This window comes from Pinus tabuliformis, chromosome 2_1 (assembly GCF_031772625.1).
Source record: "Pinus tabuliformis cultivar Carrire ecotype Pingquan chromosome 2_1, CPIR1, whole genome shotgun sequence".
NCBI classification, from domain to species: Eukaryota; Viridiplantae; Streptophyta; class Pinopsida; order Pinales; family Pinaceae; genus Pinus; species Pinus tabuliformis.
Window position 1 is genome coordinate 404,618,272 of NC_142299.1, and position 9,721 is coordinate 404,627,992.

Sequence of the window (9,721 nt, forward strand, 5' to 3'; positions counted from 1 at the left end):
TTGAGAAGAAATCGCGCTGGACCTTGGGTCCGAATTTCAGATCATTTCGCGTGATATGTTTAGAGATATGATCTGAGGAAGTTGGTCTTTTTGCAGATTCCTGAATTACATTCAAAACAGGTGACCTGGGGAAAATTGTCATAACTTTCTCTCTGGGGATCGGATTGAAATTTCGTAAGAAGCTACAGAAATATGATGGACTGTAGTTTCTTGTATGTGTGTTTCAAATCCAAAGGTTGAAACACTGACGCGTGGCACGTCGTACAAGTTCGCTCTACTGAACTAGTCTAAAATCAAGTCACTATGGGAGATTTCACATAACTCTTCCTTGGAGAATCCAATTTGGGTCAGACTTGTGGCATTGGAAAGAGGACATAGAGGGCTACTACAGCTCACAAATTTGGAAATAGATGATTGGAAAGTACAAAGATACAACAGAGGCAATATCGAGCTCCTACAAAGTGAAAAAAGGTGTGTAGATTTTCTTAAATTTTTGCTTAAGCTTGGTTTGAAAATTTATTTTGAAGGAATTCAAAGGGCATAGTAGAGCATTATTATCGGTAACTGATGCCCCGAGGAAAGAAAATGCAAACACCTAGTAAGGAACCTGAAAGCTCTAGCATGACTCATGAAGAAGAGGAAGAAATGCAACATGATATATCAAAATTACAAGACCAAGTGCAACAATTGTCCCTTGCACAAAAAGGAACAGAATCTAAGATGGATGGTTTAAAGAAAGATGTAGAAGCTATGATGGATGGTTTAAAGAAAGGTGTAGAAGTTAAGATGGACTGTTTAAAGAAAGGCGTAGAAGCTAAGATGATTGACGTGCAAGCTAAGATGGATGATTTGAAGATAGATTTGAAGACAGACATGGACGAATTGAAGATAAATATGAATAAGTTGCTACAAGAAATGGTCCCTAAGGGTGAAAGGGTAATAAAGGAAACTCATGATGAGAACAAAAGAAATGTTAATCATGATTCCATAGACACTAATGTTGGATCGAAGAATCACCATATTCCAAAAATCGATATGAGGAAGTTTGATGGCAAGGATCCTGCCACATGGATATTACAGATGGAGCAATTCTTCGATCTCAATAATGTGCAAAACGCACAAAAGGTACGTATGGCAACTGTATATTTGGAACCAAATCAGTTTGTATGGTATCAATGGCTTTGTTCTCGTAAACAATTTATCACTTGGGCAATTTTTACGGAAGAATTGATAGCACATTATGAGGATACAAAAAGCAACACTTTTTTTAGCCAATTGATAAGTCTCAAACAAAAGGGTTCAATAATGGAGCACATTGAGGAGTTTCAAAAATTGAACATAAGGGTAAAAGATATTCCAGAGGAGCATAGGATTGATGTGTTCATAGGGTCTTTAAAGGATAATATCCAACATGATGTCGCCTTTGGGAACCTGATTCATTAGAGAAGGCATTCAGGTTAGCAAGAAAAATGGAAAGAAAAATTATGGCAACTAGGAAGCATACCACTCACAACTATAAAGACGGAAGTGTTGTTGCCCCTAGTCTTCCACAACCTACAAGGTTGACACCACAACAATTGGAAGAAAAAAGAGCAAAAGGGCTTTGTTACAATTGTGATAGCAAATACACAAAAGGTCATAAGTGTGCTGAGAAGAAATTATTCTACATAGATTGTGAAGAGGAAGAAGAAAAGGAGCAAGAAAGGTCAAAAGAAGAGGATATACTCCAGGAACAAAGCCTAGATGAAGAACAAATAAATCCGACCATATCTTGTAATGCATTGGTGGGAATTACCACTCCTCAAACCATCAAGATAGAAGGACAAATCAAGAAGAAAAAGGTAATAGTGTTGATTGATTCAGGAAGCACCCACAATTTTATTCATTGTAGGGTAGCAAAAGAATTGAATTGCTTCCTATATCCAGCACCAGAGTGTCAAGTGATGATTGCAAATGGAGGAACAATAAATTGCTCTGGAAAGTGCCATAATATCAAGCTATCCATGGGAGAATATGTATTGACTAGCCCAATGCTTTCCATTCCAATGGGAGGTGCTGATGTTGTACTAGGAGTCCAATGGCTACAATCCTTGGGTACAATAGCTTTTAATTTTCAAGAACTTTTCATCAAATTTTCTACGGAAGGAAAGGAAGTTGAATTAAGGGGTATTGCAGGGAAACCAGGAAAGATAATCAGCTCTAATGGCATGACTAAGCTTCTTAAAAAGGAGCAAAGAGGTGTAATTGCACAATTATGTTCGCTAGATGTTTCCACATTGGAATCATCTATTTCTCCAGATCTCCAAAAAGTCTTGGACAATCATTCCAAGGTATTTGAGACTCCCAAAGGTCTCCCACCTATGCGTGATCATGATCATGCTATTCATCTGATTCCAGGAAGTGTTCCTCCAAACATCAGGCCGTACAGATATCCCTATGCCCAAAAAAGTGAAATTGAACGTATGGTTGCAGAAATGCTAGAGGCTGGTATAATTCAACCGAGTCAAAGTTCTTTCTCAGCTCCAGTAGTATTGGTGCACAAGAAGGATGGATCATGGCGCATGTGTCCGGATTATAGGGAGCTCAACAAGCTCACTATTAAAGATAAGTTCCCCATTCCTGTCATTGATGAATTACTGGATGAATTGCATGGATCAATTTACTTCACCAAGTTGGATCTTCGTTCGGATATCATCAAATCAGAATGAAGATTGAAGACATTCCGAAAATGACATTTAGAACTCATGAGGGTCATTATGAATTTTTGGTCATGCCTTTTGGCCTTACCAATGCACCTTCAACATTTCAAGGTTTGATGAATTCAATTTTCAAACCATTCCTTAGAAAATTTGTGTTAGTATTTTTTGATGATATACTAATCTACAACAAGTCTTGGAAGGATCATGTTGAACATGTTGACAGGGTGCTACAACTATTGGAGGAGAAACAATTATATGCAAAAAGATCCAAATGTTTCTTTGGAGTCCAGGAGGTGGAATATTTGGGTCATATTGTATCTCATGAAGGAGTTAAGGTAGACCCTAGCAAAATTAAAGCCATTAAGGAATGGAAAATCCCCACATCCATAAAGCATCTGCGAGGATTTCTTGGGTTGACAGGGTATTATCGCAAGTTTGTTAAGAATTATGGGAGAATAGCAGCACCTCTAACAACATTATTGAAGAAAGATTCATTTTCATGGACTCCAGAAGCAACAAAGGCCTTTGAACATCTTAAAGAGGCAATGTGCCAAGCACCGGTCTTAGCTACACCGGACTTCACAAAAACCTTTATTGTGGAATGTGATGCTTCAGGAAATGGAATTGGTGTTGTTCTAATGCAAGATGAAAGACCCATTGCTTTTGAAAGTCGTCCAATCAAGGGAAAGTTTTTAAGCAAAGCTATTTATGAGAAGGAAATGTTGGCAATACTCCATGCACTTAAGAAATGGCGACCCTACCTAATGGGAAGACACTTCAAGGTAAAAACGGATCATGATAGCCTTAAATACTTTTTAGAACAAAGATTATCCTCTGAAGAGCAACAAAAGTGGGTCACAAAGATGTTGGGTTATGACTTTGAAATCATCTACAAAAAAGGGAAGCAAAATGTGGTGGCAGATGCACTCTCAAGAAAGGATGAGGATGTGGAAGCATTGTTGTGTGCCATTTCTATTATCCAACCAGATTGGATAAACGAAGCAAGGGAGGAATGGAAGAATGACGAAGAAGTGTGGGCACTTATTCGAAAGCTACAACAAGATTCCAGTACTTCTGATACATTTAGCTGGCAAAATGATTCGTTATGGTACAAAGATCGCTTATACCTCTGTAAGAATTCCCAGCTAAAACAAAAGATTCTTATGGAATTGCACACTTCTCCCTTAGGAGGGCACTCAGGATTTTTAAAAACTTACCACAGGGTTAAGAAGGAATTTTTTTGGGATGGCCTTAAATCAGATATTCAAAAGTTTGTGGCAGAATGTTTGGTTTGCCAACAAAATAAAGTTGAAACAATTAAGACACCGGGTCTATTACAACCTTTATCCATTCCAAGCCAACGTTGGGAGGAGGTTTCAATGGATTTTATCACAGGTTTACCCAAGTCTGAGGGAAAGAGTGTCATCATGGTGGTAGTTGACAGACTTACCAAGTATGCACACTTTTGTGCATTATCACATCCATTTAAAGCCAGTACAGTTTCTACTGCATTTATGGAAACAGTTCAAAAGCTACATGGAAACCCAAAGATTATTGTAAGTGACAGAGATCCCATTTTCACTGGAAATTTTTGGACAAAATTATTTTCTTGTCTTGGTACTCAGTTAGCTCATAGCTCATCTTATCATCCTCAATCTGATGGGCAAACTGAGATAGTAAACAAATGTTTGGAAGGATATCTTCGTTGCTTTGTATCTGATAAACAGACACAATGGGTCAAATGGTTGCCTCTGGCTGAATGGTGGTATAACACTTCCTTCCATACAGCAACAAAAATGACCCCATTTATGGCACTTTATGGGTATCAACCACCATCCATCACATCATATTTAAGAGAAAATTCTAAGGTTCAGGCAGTGGAACATCACATCGAACATCAACAACAAGTCCTCCAACTCTTAAAGGATAACCTCGTGTTGGCACAAAATAGAATGAAACAACAGGCAGATCAACATCGCAGTGAAAGAAGTTTTGATGTAGGTGATTGGGTATTCCTACGGCTACAACCATATAAGCAAATGTCCCTAAAGCAAGCTAAGAAGGATAATAAATTATCACCAAAGTATTATGGTCCGTACAAGGTGTTGCAAAAGATTGGTACTATGGCATACAAATTGGAGCTTCCTGCAGCTTCTCGATTGCACCCAGTTTTCCATGTTTCATGTTTAAAGAAGGTTATAGGCGACAAGCTCCCAATTCAAACAATATTGCCAGAACTTGATGAGGAAGGAAAAATTATATTGGAACTGGAAGCAGTCACAGAAACAAGAACTCGACAGCTACGAAATCGATCAATTTCAGAGTATCTTATCAAGTGGAAGAACTTATCCGCTGAAGATTCCACATGGGAGGATGAGAATTTTATGCAGAAGTATCCAGAACTACTCAAGCGTTGAGGACAACACTTTTTTGAAGGAGAGGGGCATGTTGGGTCCCTATAATACTAGTGATTACCCCATTACTATTGTAGTTATACCCCTTATTTATATTGTTGTGCCCCTATTACCCCAATATTGTTATTTTTGTGCCCCATAGAATCCCTCTATTGTTATTTTTGTGGCTTTATATTATTATTGTTAGGTCGGCTGGATTATATTGTGACTCCTTAGACTCCTATATATAGAAAGGAGGTTTTGTCATTTGAATCATCCAAGAATTGTTCATTTATGTAACGTAAAGGAGGTTGCCCCCTCGAAGAGAATGAATTCTAAGGCGTTGATCTATCTTTTCTATCTTTTCTTGAGCTGGTTTCATAACAAAAACCCAGTATGGGGGAGATGTGTAGAGTTAGATGTTAGATATCTAGTTGTTAAATGTTAGATGCGTGGGAGTTAAATATGTGAATATTTTTTAAATGTAAGGCTCATAAGAATATTTCACATCCCCAAATATATATATATATATATATATATATATATATATATATATATATATATATATTGTTAGTTAGTAAAATAAAGCAGTAGTACATAATTATAACAATATACGAGCTATGCATTGTAAATTCTCTTTTTACAAAGTATTTATTATAATCCAAAGTATATTTGATTAACTACGAAAATCATATTTCTACGCCCATGATGTAACGGTCTCATAATGTCATTTTCCATTGGGTTCATCTGCTCTAGAGAGCATTCAAGTCACATAATGGAACTCTATACTTTATTTAAAAATACAAGTGAATTGATACAACAATATTTAATGCTCACTTATCCTTTCAGGCAATTGGTTGCTCTAGAATTGGGAAATGCTGCATTTGGAGCCTTCGTTATTCACCACAGCTGGCCCTCTGTGTATTGGTAAGTGTGATTCATCAACGGCTCTTTGACAATCTCCAGATCAAATGATGGATGTGGATGCCCGTTGATCTAAGCTTCTTTGTGGTATGGTAGCTGGTCATTTTTCGCATCTCTGAGTCACAGGGTTAGGTTCAAGTCCACTATCGAGCTTCCTCTCAGGCAAGCATTCCTGCACTGTTACTCCTTCCTTGTCATCGCGCGGTTTTCCTCGTTCTCAGTCTTTTCTGCAATGGAGCTTAAGAGTGTACCTCTTTTCTGCAGGTTGACTTTTGGTGTTTTTCTTGCTTCCGGATGTTGCTGGATGGTTATCTACACTCTGAAAGGTATGATTTTCCTCTCATTTAGCTAGCTTGGTGTCTCTATTAACACTTCTATTTAAAGTTCTTCAACTAGCTCTCGCACTATGCTACTTACCTGCCTAGGTATTGCCAGGACTTTTCAAAGCTTTTCTTGTTTGCTTGGTAATGGATCTAGACATTATGAAGCTCCTTCTCAACCTACCAAGCCCTACAAAATTCATGCAAGGAATTACTAGGTAATTTCATAGACAATTCAAGCAGTCATTGAGGGTTTAGTCTTTTGGATGAGGGTTTTAGTGGTTTTCTCCCGTTATGTGCAGATTGTCACTGTATTTATATTTAAAATGGTCTTCTAGTTTACAAAACAGCATCAGGCTATGTTAATGTTAATGGCCTTGGTTCATATTCCCGAGAGAGGAATTATTGTTGATTTTTTTGTAAATTTGAAACTAAATTTTTAAGGGTTTACAACCATCAGAATTCTGGGTTGTTTTCTTTCACTGTTGATGAAGATAATTTAGGGATTTTTGTGGAATTATTGGGAATGGTTAAGTTTCGTGAGTCTGTCAATCTCTGATGAAAAACTTGGTTTGAAGATCTATGCTATTGCTTTATGCTTCATGTATATTTAACCATTTATCTCTTTATATCAAACGGTTGTTCCAGTAAGGTTAAATGGCTTCATCGGTATATGTATGTTTAATTGGGAATCTTTCGGTTGAGGTCTATAATTTTATTTTGGCTGTCATTCTGGATTGTGTTAAACCTCAGAAAAATTTTGAAGGGTAAACTTTTGTTTAAATATGGTAAAACTTCATGAATCTTTTCTTATAATGAGTTAGGTTGTCTTGTACAGTTCTTGCACCAAGTTCTGTACATTTACATTTTTTAATTTTTCTCCTCTGTTATGGCTTATATATAATGGGTTGTCATGAGTGTGGTTTACATACGATATTGTTCGCTCACTTAGAATTCTAAACAAGCATCATATAACTATAGGCTACCTTACGGTTTCTACCCTATTTACAGGGTTATTCAAGTTCTTGATTTCTTCTACATCTTTATATGTCTGCAGACTTCATTTCGTATTTTACCCTATCTACTGGGTTACACATGGTCTTTACTTTGTCTTCTAAGTTTATAAATTCTTGTACAATAATAAAAATAGCTATTCATATTTTACCCTAGCTACAGGGTTACACATGGTGTTTTCTTGTTTCCTGAGTTTATAAACTCTTGGACAATAGTAGAAATAATTACTTTAAATAAAATGACAAACAATCGTTCTAATTGAGAGAATAAATCTTATAATTTTTCCTATAGTTAGCTCTACAGTATACTTATCTGTCTATCACTAATATTCCTATTGTTCGCACGTTATAAACCTTAATCTTCTTGTTTTCCTCCAAACCATGAGACTTGTTGTTCCAACCTCACTATTCAGCCTAAGTCACCCCCCGAGCTATCCTCTCACAACATTTCTCCTTAAGACTTATAGTCTTGAATAATAACAGCTATCTAGTCTTAACCATACTAAGCTGCTTAAATTTGTCTAACCTTCTAGCATAGTTTACATGTTTTCTGAATTAAGATCTTTCTTTAATCACAAATACGCCTATCCTCTTGATGCCTCCCTCGGGAATAAATCTCCAAGGAAGTAGTTAGGGTTATGTAACCACCTAAGCTAACTACTTAACACATGAGAAATGTAAAACTGTCATCATTCTGACATTTCACTCTCCATGTAACTTTAATAAAAAAACTAATTACTGCCATCATTTTGACGTTTCATTTTCCATGTAACTTTAATAAAAAATAATTAATTATACAAACTTAACAGTATTCAGTTTGTTCAAACGTGGTAAATAAATATGTAATCACTGGGGACATCACATCTACCCACCCCTAAGACTGAACATCATCCTGATGTTTCTCTACTAGGAATAAATTTGGAAAAGTATCCCTAATAACCTGTTCATCTTCCCAAGTGGCCTCCTCTAGCCCAAAGTGCTGCCACTACACTTTAACTTGGGTGATAACTCATCTCCACAGCATTACTTCTCTCTGATCGAGTATAACCAGTGGTTCGACAAAGAACTTGCCTTCCGGTTCGACCTATAAAACAAAACAAAATTTTAGTCAACCCTCTTTTTTTGTAATCAGTTTTGTAGTCTTATTTATGATATGCCATATTCTTAATTCAACTCTTCTGACTTACCTGTATATCATGCTAATTGATTATATGGTTAGGATCATATATGTATCTTTTTAACACGGAAACAAGAAAGACATTATGCACGTGAATATGGCTAGGTAAAGAAAGTTGATAAGCCACAGGTCCAATTCGAGCTAAAACTTGGAAAGGACCGCAAAATCTGGGTGCCAATTTAGCACATCCACTCCACTGCAGTGTACTTTTCTTGGCTTGAACATGAACATAGACATGATCTCCCACTTGGAATTCCCGAAAACATATTTTCAGATCAGCACAAGTCTCTTTTCGGTCCTGAGTGGCTTTTAAATTGGTTTGCACCTTTTTAATCATCTCTTCCATTTCTGTTAGCATATCTCCTAGCATTAACTTATCTTCTGGGCTGCCCCAATTCGACTGTGTCCTACATTTACGCTCGTACAACACTTCAAATGGACTCATTTGCTCAAAAGTATGGTAGCTTTTGTTGTAAGCAAACTCTACTAAATGTATATACTCCTCCAATTTAGATGGTTTTTGCATTACACAGGTTCGCATCATATCCTCCACTATTCGATTCACTCGCTCAGTCTACCCATCCGTCTGAGGATGGTAGGTAGTGTTGAAATGCAGCTAAGTGCCTAGACCCCCAAATAAAGCTTTCCCAAAGGTTGATATAAATTTTACATCACGATCGGATATTATAATTTTTGGTATATCGTGCAATCTAAAAATAATTTGCATGAATATATTAGTGATTTGAACCACCTTATAAGTAGATTGTACTGGTATGAAGTGAGCAGATTTTCTCAACTTATCAACTAACACCATTATTTAATCATTCTTATTTATTTTATTTAGGTAGCCATGTTATAAAATCGATGGAAATAGTTTCTCGTTTCCATTCCAGGATATGCAATAGATGGAGCAATGACGATGTTCTTCTTTCACTTGATGGCATTCCAAATAGTGGACTAAATACTCGGCCACCTCCTTCTTCATGTTGGGCTAGAAATATTCCTTTCTTAGTGTAGTAATTAATTTCTGATATACGGGGTGGTCTGCATATGGAATTTTATGATATTCATCTAAAATTAAATTTTTAATTTCTTTCTAGTTAGGTACATACATTCTTCCTCTATAAATCAGTATACCTTCTTGATTTATTTTGTATCCCAACTGTTGTTCATTGTTGTTCAAAATTTTATTTTG